A 13,526-nucleotide genomic window follows, 5' to 3' on the forward strand; every position below is an offset into this window, starting at 1 on the left:
TAAAGGGAAAATACTGGTTCTCCATAATGTCCCCACACTGATACGGTCAGAGACCTGGAAGATAAAACTCCAGTCTAAACAGCATTGTTCGGTGCAGAATGGCCAAAACAAAGGCAGAAGAGATCAATGTCCATGAAATATTAAATATTATAGATTTGCTGACTGCAATCTAAAATATAATAGAGAAGATGTATACTTAATGCTTCAGATTCAGAGCAAGTAAATTCAGAGCAAGTAAAAGTAGAAGCTACTTTTCTTGGTGGGCTTTGGTTAGCTAAGAGATAATAGCATCAAAATATAAAAAGGTAGATAGATTTGTTAATTTACTGATATTTTGTGGGAATAATAAGCAGTCTGTTGGGGTTTGAGGTTAGGCAACCACTACTCATTATTCTACATGCTGACCTTCAACACCCACACACTGCAAGCCACACTGGTGAATTTGCAATGGCATGCCCAATACACACGAGCCAGCCTTTGACACAGACACAGAGGTTCCACTGAGGAACAACGACCGTCGGATAGATTGAGGGAGCCAGGCAAGCAGCAGGCCACACGCCTGTGGGAGAAGCTGTCAGTAGAGAATGCTACTCCTCAGAGGAACATGCGCAGTGGAAGAGATTGGCACCTCAAAAACGTATGCACAATGCGAAAGATCACTTTTGCGTGAGAGGGATTATGAGAGGGAGGACCTTGGGGCTCTGAGAAGACAAAAGGAAGCTGAGCAAGAAAGAAGACAGAAGGCCTCACAGGGAGCAATAACCAATCAAACAGTTCTGAATACACTTTAAAATGTTGTGGGAGATAATTAAGGCGCTGAGCTTCCGGGCTTGCCACTGGGTTTATCTAAGCAAAAACACGGCAGAACATGGGGAATAGAAGAGTAGCAAACCCCAACAAAACGGAGCAGGAGGTTACCTTCACACGCGCTAGAAGATCAAGCCTGATCTGGTCTGATTTTGAGACCTATGGAGAATTTCTGCAGTATCTCAGCTTTCTATATAAGTTCACAATGTTCATAAATCCGTGGGAATGAGCGGAGGGAGGAGTTTTGTGCCATTAGTTTCTTCAGTAGATGGAATAACGCGACAAAAATAATGTTTTACATATCTAGTGGCCTGTTACAATCGTCAAGGACGACTATTTTTTAATAACTGGTCTGGTACGGTTGGTATCAAGAGGCCATGCAGTCCTCCATGGCATGAGAGGAGGAAGGCTGAGCGGCGAGCACTCCAGCAATGTCTGTACTGAGAGCAGCAGTGGTCTGCACCAGGCCGCAGGTGCTGCTGGGTAAGCAGGAATGCTGAGGTCCTGACGAGGCCGTGAATCAAGTGTTCATGATCAGAGATCTCACCAAAGTCTCTACTTCACTCGCTACTCTTCATCTTTCCTAACAACAACCCTAACGGTTACTATTACCATCCCGGTCAGCAGGGTGGAGAAAGTGACGCCCAGAAATGACAGTCACACAGCGGGCAAATACGCCACACACATAACATGGAAAGAGCCTTTCTAGCCCAGATAAGGTGGAATGCGCCTGGAATCCCAGCACTCCAAGTGTTCTGGGCCACCCTAGGACACACAGTTAAGACCCAGATTCAAAAAAAAAAAAAACAAGAGTAAAATGGGTCTGAGAGGGTTCAGCTATGCAAAGCCCTTGCTATTCTTGCTATTCTTTCAGGGGACAGAGTTTAGTTTCCAGAACCCAGGCAGGGTGGCTCACAACCACCTGTAGCGTAAGCACTAAGGGATCTGATGTCCTCTTGATGCCTCTGTATGCTCATGCACAAATACACACATATGCATACATACATACATACATACATACATGATAAAACTAAAACCTTAAAAATAGCAAAATAAAATCAAATGAAGCTTTCAAATACATTCTTACTATACCTTTATAGTTTATAAACTTATCTGGAATTTATTTAATAGAAGTATATTTCAGTCTCAAATATTTGTGAAGAGTTTGGGCCAGGTTTACATGTGTACTTTTGCTTTTAAACTTAGTAATCAGAAGTCCCCATTAGACTTTATTTTTGTTTTGTTTTGTTTTGTTTTTTTGGTTTTTCGAGACAGGGTTTCTCTGTGGTTTTGGAGCCTGTCCTGGAACTAGCTCTTGTAGACCAGGCTGGGCTCGAACTCACAGAGATCTGCCTGCCTCTGCCTCCCAAGTGCCAGGATTAAAGGCATGCACCACCACCGCCCGACTTCCCATTAGACCTTAAATGTAGCCTTTCTATTACTAAGTCCTCAGGGAATACAAACTCGCCAAGATTTAAATGTGATGGTAATCTTTCAGAAGTAAGATACTGCTGCTAAGAATCTTAATTGAATTCTGTTTATTATTTTTCACACTTACCAAATAGTCAAGAAAACAAAAAAGGAAAAATGTCTGAAGGCAAGAAATGAGTACTTAGGAGACAAAAAGGATGGCTTAGCTTATAAATGTCTGCTAATGGCAAACTAAGTAGAAAATGAAGAGCAGAAACCAAACCCGCGGACGGTGAGGATGACATCCAGAATCGTCCAGTTGGGAGCTGAAACTCAGAGCTTGGACTAATTGTTGAGACTGGAATCCATCTCTGTGTCCCCAAGACCTCATAATAATAGGAGCCGCAAAGATGTTTAGAAGCTACGGTAATGAATACTTACAGGGCACTAATTTAGCAGAAGGAATGGAAGGGAAAAAAGAGTGGGTGTCGGTGGCTTAAAAGCAGATTTATCAGGTTCAGAGGCAGAGACATCAAGACATTCTCTTTGCATTAGGCAGTTCCCACGTCCTGATGTGCTAGCTGAGTCCAAGAAGCGCTTGCATTCCTCCCTGTGGCAACAGACCTTACTAAACTTAGATACTTAAATCCACACTAAATCACCGTGCGCTCGGCTGTTCCTTTTTCCCTAAAACCTAGCAATGTTTCTGGGTTAGCTGGGAAGAAACTGTGTTCCAAATTCTCTCTTCTGACATTTCTTTCTACCGCCTTTGAGCACTTGGGCTTGGTCTCTATGACGGGAAAGTCTCTTTTGACAGATTTATACTGAGATTTGTGGCAACAGCAGCTCGAAGTAGAAATGCAGGGCCACTTAGATTTGCTTGTGGCCGTTATGAGAACGCTGACGCAGTCAGAGGTCAGACACTCCTACCCAGCTGGAAAAATTCTCACACAGACACATGAATATATAGCCATCAGAAAAGAAATCTCTTCACTCTGTGTGATACACTTCCTGGGGAGAAATCCAAAACTTTCACAATCGATCCATGACCAGTTCAGGGAAACCGTCTCAAAACTTCCAGAGAGAAACAGAACTGCTGGCCCAGGGTGTGGGGTCCGGACCTCCACATCTGGAGAAAACGCCTGGAAATCCTGAAACTGGAGGATGCTCTCTGTGGATGTCATCACGGCCAGCGTGTGTTCTAATCCACACGCTGGTAGGAGGGAAATCTCACTGGAATTAAGGTGTGTTCAGAGAACAATAGAAAGGTCTAGACCTGGGCTTAGATGTCAATCAGGGAACTTTTTTAAACACTCTTACTAATGAAATTGTAAGATCAGAGAAGTTCACCACAAACAAGGCATCAACAGACCGCCTGGTCTCAATGGCAATGCACTTTATCAGACGCGGGGTGTCTTACTTGAGTTTCTGCACTGTGATGAAACACCATGGCCTGAAGCATCTCAGGGAGGAAAGGGTTTATCTGCTCCAAACTCCCACAGTACAGTCATCTGAGGAAGTCATGGCAGGAACTCGAGGCAGGAACCTGGAGGCAGGAGCTGAGGCAGAAGCGCGGACACAGTAAGCTAGGTCCTCCCACCCCAATCATTAATTTAAAAATAAAATGTGCACAGCCAACCTTATGATGGTATTTTCTCAGTGAAGATCCCAGATATTTCTGGGTTTGTATCCAGCTGACAAGTCAAGAACAAGAGGCACACATGGCTGTTTAGACTTTGCTAACTTATTTCTTGTGTTAGATGGAATGCAGCTGGAGGCGAGTGAGGAAAAGCCTGCGAGTCACATCATTTAGGTTGCTGCCAATTTTATAGACATTAGATGAACAGCGCTTTGTCTTAACAGACACTGCAAGATTCAGCCAAATCTAAGTCCTTTGGTGTCACGGGGAACTTTGACACTATCTTAGTTTCCAATATAAATTCACTATTCTCCTGGACCCTCAGACTGCTTTCTCTGCTGCTCTCTTTGCTGCTGGAATAACACTTCATAATATAACACCTGTAACTTTAGTGCTTAAGCAACAGGCAAAAGAATTGGAATCCAAGCCAGTCCAAGCTACTTAACAAGACACTGTCTGAAAAGAACTTTTAAATGCTTTTAATTTTTTTTTAATATTTATTTATTATGTATACAATATTCTGTCTGCGTGTATGCCTGTAGGCCAGAAGAGGGCACCAGACCCCATTACAGATGGTTGTGAGCCACCATGTGGTTACTGGGAATTGAACTCAGGACCTTTGGAAGAGCAGGCAATGCTCTTAACCTCTGAGCCATCTCTCCAGCCCGCTTTTAATTTTTTTAATGGCTTACCGAAAACCATAGAAGTGAAAAATGAAATGTTACTCAGGAAATTCTTCCTTTTCTAACTGAATAAAACGTAGCATGCACTACTTATCTCTAAAATGTTGAAAAGCTGCCCCTCACAAGTGCCTCGCTGCCCCTGGGACCTCTGCCCACCAACATGGTCCTCCGCTCACACAGGAGCATAGAATTCTATGGTAACATTTCTCTCTGGCTTTAAGAGGCACACATAAAAAGATGTCCCATATTTTCCTGAAGTAAAAGGGTTTGCCATAAACAATGTCATGGAGACTTCACATTCCCTGCACCTCTTTCCTCTGTCAGCCTTTGTTAATCTAAACATTTTATCTGACACAGCTTCAAAGCGGCCCTCGAGAAACTTTCTGGAGACTAATGGACAATCTGTTTAAAAGTTATCACCGCTATAAATTCAGCACTTGCATCCCTGAGCTAAGTCAGAGCCTGAAGAAAAACAATTGTCATTTATATAACCTTAATTTTCTAGAATTATCCAAATTTCGTGTATTTCAATATAGATTGAGCTATCTAATAATAGGGTTTTCCTAAATAAATGATAATAGATTATACAAAGGCCGCCTTTGCCGTCATTTTAAAAAGATAAGGAAGAACACAAAATGTAGATATGTCTGAACTACATAGTTATGGTAGAAAACAAAATACAAATGAAAAACACCATTGGAATATAATTCCGATTTATGGAAAACAGAAGAGAAAACACACATCAAAATAATAATTGTAGTTTCACTGCAGTGGCAAATCATGATTTTATCTTTGCCATCAATTTTTCCATATTTGCGCTTTTATTAAAAGACCTTATTTTGTTAAATGTATTTTGAAATGTTATGAAAACATTCACTATTCCATTCAGCAAATCATCCTAAAAAAGTAAAAGTTCAAATATTTTCTGTCCAGGCTTACACGAACAGATGGAGTAGGCCTCACATCCACTCAAAAGTACCTGTTTTACCCACAAAACAGCTTTGCCAGTATTGCAGGTACCAGTGAGGACCCACTGTGCGGCAGGTACCAGTGAGCACCCATTGCACGGCAGGTACCAGTGAGCACCCATTGCACGGCAGGTACCAGTGAGCACCCATTGCACGGCAGGTACCAGTGAGCACCCACTGCGCGGCAGGTACCAGTGAGCGGCAGGTACTAGTGAGGACCCATTGCATGGCAGATACCAGTGAGGACCCACTGCGCGGCAGGTACCAGTGAGCGGCAGGTACCAGTGAGGACCCACTGTGCAGCAGGTGGTCACAGGCCTGAGGAGAGAAGTCACAGGATGCGTGGCTAAGTGAGCCAGCAGTCACTTGGCTTCTAATACCCTCTGGCTGCTGCTGCTCGCTGCCTGCTGCAGAGGAGCTGCCTCTGCAGAGGTGACTGCTGACGCAGTGTTTACTCTGGTCACAAGCTGAGAGTAAGTGACTGCCGCGTGCTCAGGCCACAGCAAGACAAAGATGTCTGTCCCTCCACACCCAGCAATGATTGCAGAAGACCGGGCAGAGAGCGGAATAGCTGGAGAAAGAGGAGTGCTGGAACGCTGTCTCTGGCCATGACACGGCCATTGCAATCATGAACACACAGTGGTTGTGGCTACACACACACACACACAAATAAATGTGATAACTTGGTCATTGTAACAGCACTATGCTACGTTAAAGTATTTAATTGGTAAAATTTAGTACACTGCTCTATGTTCTGCAACCATTCATATAAAACATGAATTATCGTTTTCCAAAACAAATTCTGTGAGGGAGTCTTCCACAGCATAAGACTCAGCTTGTATTAATAAATAAGTAAATAAATAAATTTAAATAAAAATAATAAAATAAAAAATAAAAATAAATAAATTAAAATAAAGACTCGGCTTGTGCTAGGACAAAGGAACAGAAAGACTGGGTCCCAGGGTGGGGACGAGCAGAAACAGGCTCTGGCTGGAGCAGTCGCCCCTTCCGTGGTCCGCCAGGGCAGCAAGGCTCTGGGCTTCGTCCTAAAGTCTATATTGTTTCATTTTCTCTTGATTCCTTCTAACAATTCTAGGGCCCGTCTGTAACTCGGTCCTGACAGGATCATGTACAGGAAGTTCAATGTAGAGGGGCCTAGGCACAAGCAGTGTTAAGACCATGATGAGGGACCTTGTGTCAACACCAATGAGTCTGACGCTCATGTGGAGATTATACCCTGTCTTAGGTTTCTATTGCTGCGATGAAACGCCATAACCAAAAGCAAGCTAGGGAGGAGAGGGTTTGTTGGGTTATACTTTCAGGCCATAGTTCATCATTGAACAAGGAGGTCAGGACAGGAACTCAAACAGGGCAAAAACCTGGAGGCAGGAGCTGATGCAGAGGCCTGGAAGGATGCTGCTTACTGGCTTGCTCAATCTACCTTCTTATAGAAGCCAGGACCACCAGCCTAGGGATAGCACCACCTAAATCACTAATTAAGAAAATGCCTTACAGCTGGGTCTTACAGAAATGTTTTCTCGGCTGAGGTTCTCTCCTTTCAGAAACTCTAGTTCATGTCAAGCTGACAATGCTACTCAGCACAACTGAATCCCCATCATTTTAACACACACATACATCCTGTTAGGTCACAATCTTTTCTTAAAACCTAAAGTATCTTTTAAAACTTCAGTCTTTGAACTGTGGGCTCTTATAAAACCAAAAATAAATTAAATACTCCCTAACTTCAACAAAGAAATAGCAGGGCATAGTCAAAATAAAACCAAAGCAAAACCAAACTCCAATAGAGTAAATAGCCCAATGATCAATATCTGGGGTTCACACATGATCCGCTGTGCTCCTCTAAGGGGCTTGGTCGCTTCTCCAGCTCCGATCTCTGCAGCACACATAGCTTGTCTTCTAGGCCCCAACAGGCTCCGTTCCCGTACTGCTGTCTCTCTTAGTGATTGTCCCATGGTACTGGAGTCTCCAAAATGCTGGGATCTTCTGCTGCTGGGCTGCACTTTCAACAATAGCATCTCCTGTGCTTCTTCATGGTGCTAAGCCTCTCCTTCTCCCCATGACCCCTTCAGTCCTGGCCCTTCAACTATTACCATAGCTGCACCTTCTCCATCAGCCTTTCCTGGACTCTCACAGGGCTAAGCCTCAGCTGTTCTCCATGACCCCTTCATGCCTTCAAACCAGTACCACGTCCTGGGTGACTCTTGTACTACCAAGTCCAGCTGCCAGCACGAGGTACAACCTAGGCTGCCTCTAGAACACGGCTTCTGTGGCACAGACTCTATGGAAACACTTCCCAGAAGATGTCACCTCAGTGATGCTGGTCTCTTCTTAGTCAGAGCTAATCTCTTAGCTCCAGCTGAGCAACAGCTGCTGTCCCAGTAAAGCAAAGGTTTTAGTTCAGTGGTTCCGGTTCTGGTCTCTTGTTAATCACAGTTGATTCTTCCACCCTAGGACAACCAGAACCACAGACTCTCAACTCAAAATAACAAATAGCCCTGAGTCTCTCTGTAATTTTGTTTTGGGTTTTGTTTGTTTGTTCATTCATCTGTTTGTTTTTGGTGTTTGGGGAGAGTTGGGGGCTGGTTTGGTTTTTGGGTTTTGTTGTTGTTGTTGTTTGGCTTTGTTTGCTTGTTTGTTTTGGAGACAGGGTTTCTCTGTGTAACTGCCCTGGCTGTCCTGGAACACACTTTGTAAACCAGGCTGGCCTCGAACTCACAGAGATCTGCTCTAGCCAGGCCTCCATTGTTTGCATTGCTCTCAACATTCTTATCTTCCAAGTTCCCACAGAAAAGCTCACCAAGCTTTGAACACTTAATAGTTTTCCTAGCCCAAAGTTCCAAAGACTTTTCACAGTCCTCCTGCAAACAACATGGTCAGGTCTGCCACAACAGTTCCCCAGTCCCTGGTACCAACTGTCTTAGTCAGAGTTAGAATTGCTGTAATGAAACACCATGGCCAAAGCAACATGGGGAGGAAAGGAAATAATTTTCTCCCAGTCCTATATGATGACATAATTTTCTCTCAGTTCTATTGAAAGCAGTGAGGACAGGAGCTCAAGCGGGGCAGGAACCTGGAGACAGGAACTGATGCAGAGGCCATGGACGAGTGCTGCTTGCTGGCTTGCCCTCATGATATTCTCAGCCTGCTTTTTAGAAGCCAGGACCACCAGAACGAGGTACCACCTTTGGTACCACACACAGTGGCCTGAGCCCTCCCGCACAAACCACTAATTAAAAAAATACAGTCCTGCCTACAGCTAGATCTACAGAGGCATTTTCTCAATGAAGTGACCTCCTCTCTGATGACTCTGACTCGGGTCAAGTTGCCATAAAACTACCAGTTATGTCCTTAAAGGGTTGATAGGATATTCCAGATCCATAGAAAATGAGTCATATAGATCCCTGTGACTGTCAATCAAGAAAGCGCAATCTCTTACAGGCAACTAAGATGCATGTCCAACATTTGATTGGGATGTTTGGTTTCAGTTAGGAAGAGGGTGACATACCTAATAAAACAGTGTGGACAGAGAAAACAAGCAGCAGCGTGAGCAAATGAACCACAAATCAGCAATGGCAATAAATCTCCAATAACTGAGTGACCAGCATGAGTGTCCATGGCACTCCTGGAGCCAGTGACTAAATTCTGGAAAGTTGTGCAACCCTAATATCAAAGTAGCTTGAGGAAACTGGACACAGTAACTGAGTGACGTTCAGGACAGGGCTTTCCCATGGGCGTTCTATGGAGTTCTCCAGAAGTTACCTAGTATCCTCTTGGGTCCCTTTGCTTTTACAGCTCTTCTGTTTCCTATGAATCTGTGATGTGAGGACCAGTTATAAAGCCCGGAGCAAACCTTTCGGTTGAAGGAATTGATTGGTTGTGTCTCTCCTAGACAACACCCCACAGGAATCATCACTGTACCACAAAGATGCAAGCATCCCCTATAAAGTAGACGGTCTTTATTGTTATCATTATTGGAAACTACAGCAAATGCCACTTTTTAAACTTTCAGATCAAGAAGCTGGCTCAACTATTAGGTAAAATTGCTCACTGCACAGTCTAAGAACCTGTGGCCCCATGTAAAACATTGGATTCAGCCACACACACCTGATACCCCAGAGCTCCAACAGTGAGATGCAAAGGTGGAGACAGAGAATTAGCCAGAAGCTTAAGGACCAGCGAGCCTAGAGTTCAGAGTGCATCCGCAAAAAGCAAGAAAAGATCCTGACTCCGAACAAAGGAGGAAGATGAGAACCAAACCTCGGAAGGTGTTCCCTGACCCCCACAGGCTCGCAGTGGCACGGAACACACGCATCGAACAAACAAACGCAGAGGTAGTTATTAATTAATTAGCAAAGGTACCAAGGCTACAATACAATTTTTTAAAAAAATAAAAATTCGTGTTTTTACAAATGGCCTTTAACTATAGCTAGTGAACCTCCCAGGCAGCATAAAGTGACAAGAGAATTAAAACACAATCCATAAAAAGAACAACTCCCGAGATAAAGCAGTGTTATAGCCCAAAGCACTGGTAAATTACTTAAACGTGAGAAGTCACAAAGAATAAAAAACTTAACTGACTGCAGTTGAAACCTTAAGACCTGAATCAACCTCCTGTTAGAATTCTATCTTAATCAAGATAAAACATCTTTTCAAGATCTACAGAATATTGATAATTAGCTACAAAGAAACTTGACTTGTTTATTCACGCAAAGAACAATTTAATCCACAATTTCCTGTTTGCTCAGTTCTCATTTAGAAGTTTAACAGCCATGAACTAAGCTTTAAAATTTTTTTAATGTGCCTGTTTAATTTTATGCTTGGTATGAAGTCTTCGATGATTTTCACAGGATATGACCCACAATCATTCCCGCAGCACCGCTCAGAGCCTCTCTGGGCTAGTGGAACCTGGGCTGGTTTCAGTAGAATTTGTCATTCAGCCTCAGTACTCCCAGAGACCACCAAATGCAATCCTCAAGACTCAGAAAAGAAGCTGAGTATCCGACAGACTTTAGCTGTCAGCTGGCTATGCTTAAAAATCAGACTAGACACGTCAGAACGAAGATCAGACTACACCAAACACCTGACTTGCCTCGAGGGAGCAGGGAGCAACCTGGACAGGTAGCGCCACCTACTGGTCAGAGGGGCAGAAGACAAAGAAACAGGGTTGAACTAGCGGTACCATGAAATGAATATGGTTCACCTGGACGAATCTCTCGGGCAGGGAGTTAATTCACTCTAACTTTTTATTATTACTATTTTATGCGTCTAAGAGTTTTGCTTGCCTGTACATCTGTGCGCCACGTATGTGCCTGCTGCTCATAGAAGCCAGGAAAGGGCGCCGGATCCTCCACAGGTGGAGCTCCATAGGGTTATGACCCACCCTGTGGGTGTTTCAAATCAAACCAAGGCACTCCGGAAGAGCGCCCAGTGTTCTTAGCCGCTGAGCCATCTCTCCAGCCCTGGGTTAGTTCACCTGAAAAGACTAATTCAAACTGACTGGTCATGTTTAATCGAGAAAACTAAAGGAACGATGTGGTCATATCCCATAGAACTTTAGAATGACCAGTTAAATCCACTGACTCCAGCGCGGTCCGCCTTCCCAATCCAGGACCTCAGTTAAAGTGGAAGTAATAAGTACATCCCCTGACACGCTGAATATTTGATTACATGAAGGAGGAACGTCCGTTTATTTTTTGCTTGTTTGTTTCATTAGTTTCATTTGGGGTTTAATATTGAAAACAGCCTTTTTCAAACACGCCTTATTTATTAACAGCAAAAAGCAAAATACCTTGTTCATTACATCCAAAAACAAAGTACTCACAGCTGGACTCAAATCAATTAAACCATGAAATCACTTTAACCAGGAAGGCTTGGTCAGATGTATACGGCCAGGCCTTATTCTCCAAGAAACAGCCCAGCCATCATTTTCTTAATCTTCTTTTTGAAGTCACTCTAGCAAGAACTTGCTACGGCAATGGATAGACTGTGAAATACAAGTTCCGGTTTACTCAGGAAAGGGGAAGCCTCATATACCCTCCACCCGCCTGGGGAAGCAGCCGCCCTGGCACGAGGATCTTTCATGGCGGCTGGGGACGGATTCGGGACCTCTTGTATCGTGGCTCAGCAGCTGTTGCTAGAGCCCTTGATAGACCTAGGTTGGCTCATTTTGGGGAAGTTACCTTACCACTTGCTCACATAGCTGGTTTACTCTGGTTTAGGCCAGTGAGGGCCTGTTGGTCCCCAGGCCCTTTGTGTCTGGCTAAACAGCACCCCACACACCAATAGACAGCTGCTCAAAGTAATTCTGCACTGTGTGTTGCCAAAAAGCGCAAAGCTCAAAAACAGGTGTATCTCCAGGGGTGGGGACAACATGGCGTGAGAAACAACTGGCCTTGCCCCGTCTCCCAGTAGAGGAGAGATGAGAACATGCCAAAGAGAATCCTCTTAGTGTGTACAGCGCCTGGATCCAGCAGACACCCTGTTAAGAAGAACGGCCTTGGGATTCTAACAGACAAGAACAGTTGCGGTCGTTCATAGATATTGCGGCCTTGCATACCCAAGTTCTAGACATATCACCATGACAGTGATAGCTCATAAGACACAGGACACCTGAAGACCTCCAAAGGAGAAACTGGCATCTGCCAATAGTAGCCAATTCGCCGGGCACAGTGGCGTGCATCAGCAGTCCCAGGTAGTAGGCAACCCAGAGAAGAGCAAAGGTGAAGAAGAAAAGATGGCTCAGCAGTTGAGAGAGCTTACTGCGCAGGCGTGAGGGCCAAGGGATCTCAGCAGAAATGCAACATTGCATGCCTGCAGCCACAACATGTAATAGAGTGCAAACTATGAGAAGAGAAACGTTAAGAAGAAGAAAACAATCAAGCCCAAGATTGCTGACTGGGCCTTGCTAGCGCCCAGCCTAGCCAGGAACACAGGAATTCCAGGTTCGAAGAGAGACCCTGCCCCAAAAGAATTCTCTCACTCACACACACTCAGGCTGACACACAGACTAACCCAGCCACAGACCTGTACTTCAGGCACACACTCACACACTCTCATGCTCACACCGACACACCAAAAAAAACACAATGATGATAAAACTATGCAATAAATATTTCCAACATCTAGTGACAAAAAAAAAAAACTACTTTTTTGTTATTGTTTCAACTGCAATGCTTCTGTGGGCCTCCTACTTTGTCTCCTAGCTTCCTATCCTGAAACATCAGTTCTCTTTTTGCACTGAAGACCATCTAGGCACCTTGGAGGTCTCCGAAGGAAACTCACTGACCACTTGCCCACAGATCACAGCTGGAGCGGAATCCTGTTTCAGACAACACAGAAGAAGTCGACAGTCTGTATCCGATGGCTACTTGTGCATCGCATTAATGGCTTAAATAGCACCTGTGCAGGGTTCAGAGTAACAGAGACAATGAAGCAGGGCCTTGCTCTACTGTGACCAAGGAGGTGACAGCAAAAGAACAGCGTTATCTCGGCATTAACCCCGCAGGAAGAAGGCATTACTTCTGCTTTCCCAGGCCACACCCTCCCAGTTATGATTTCTGATTACTACCACAGTGCCCAGCATCTTCCATCAGATATGCGAGAGTGCCTGACTACGCTGTCTTCCACTTATTAAATGATCTGTGCCGAAGTCATTTATTTCCATTCCTCTTACATCCGTGCAGTGGCCGAGAAGAGTGAGACTGTCATTTCCCCTCAATCTTCTCAATGAAGTAAGGGTTAGAGCAAGGGTGCTACAACTCCAAAATAACAGCCTAATGCGCTTCTTCTCACTCTGCCTGCATTTCCCCCAGGGGATCAATCTGACAGCGTTTCCTCCAACGCTTAGGAGGCTGAAAGTGATTGCTGCTTGAACCCCGTACTCACACGCCAAAGACAGCATCTCAAACATAGTTATTTTCTGAGCAAATATGTTTCAAAATAAAAATTCTACAAATATAAAGCCTGTCCTGGAGGCCTTAGAAAAGTTAGCAGGAAAGA

This window comes from Chionomys nivalis, chromosome 18 (assembly GCF_950005125.1).
Source record: "Chionomys nivalis chromosome 18, mChiNiv1.1, whole genome shotgun sequence".
Lineage (NCBI taxonomy): Eukaryota > Metazoa > Chordata > Mammalia > Rodentia > Cricetidae > Chionomys > Chionomys nivalis.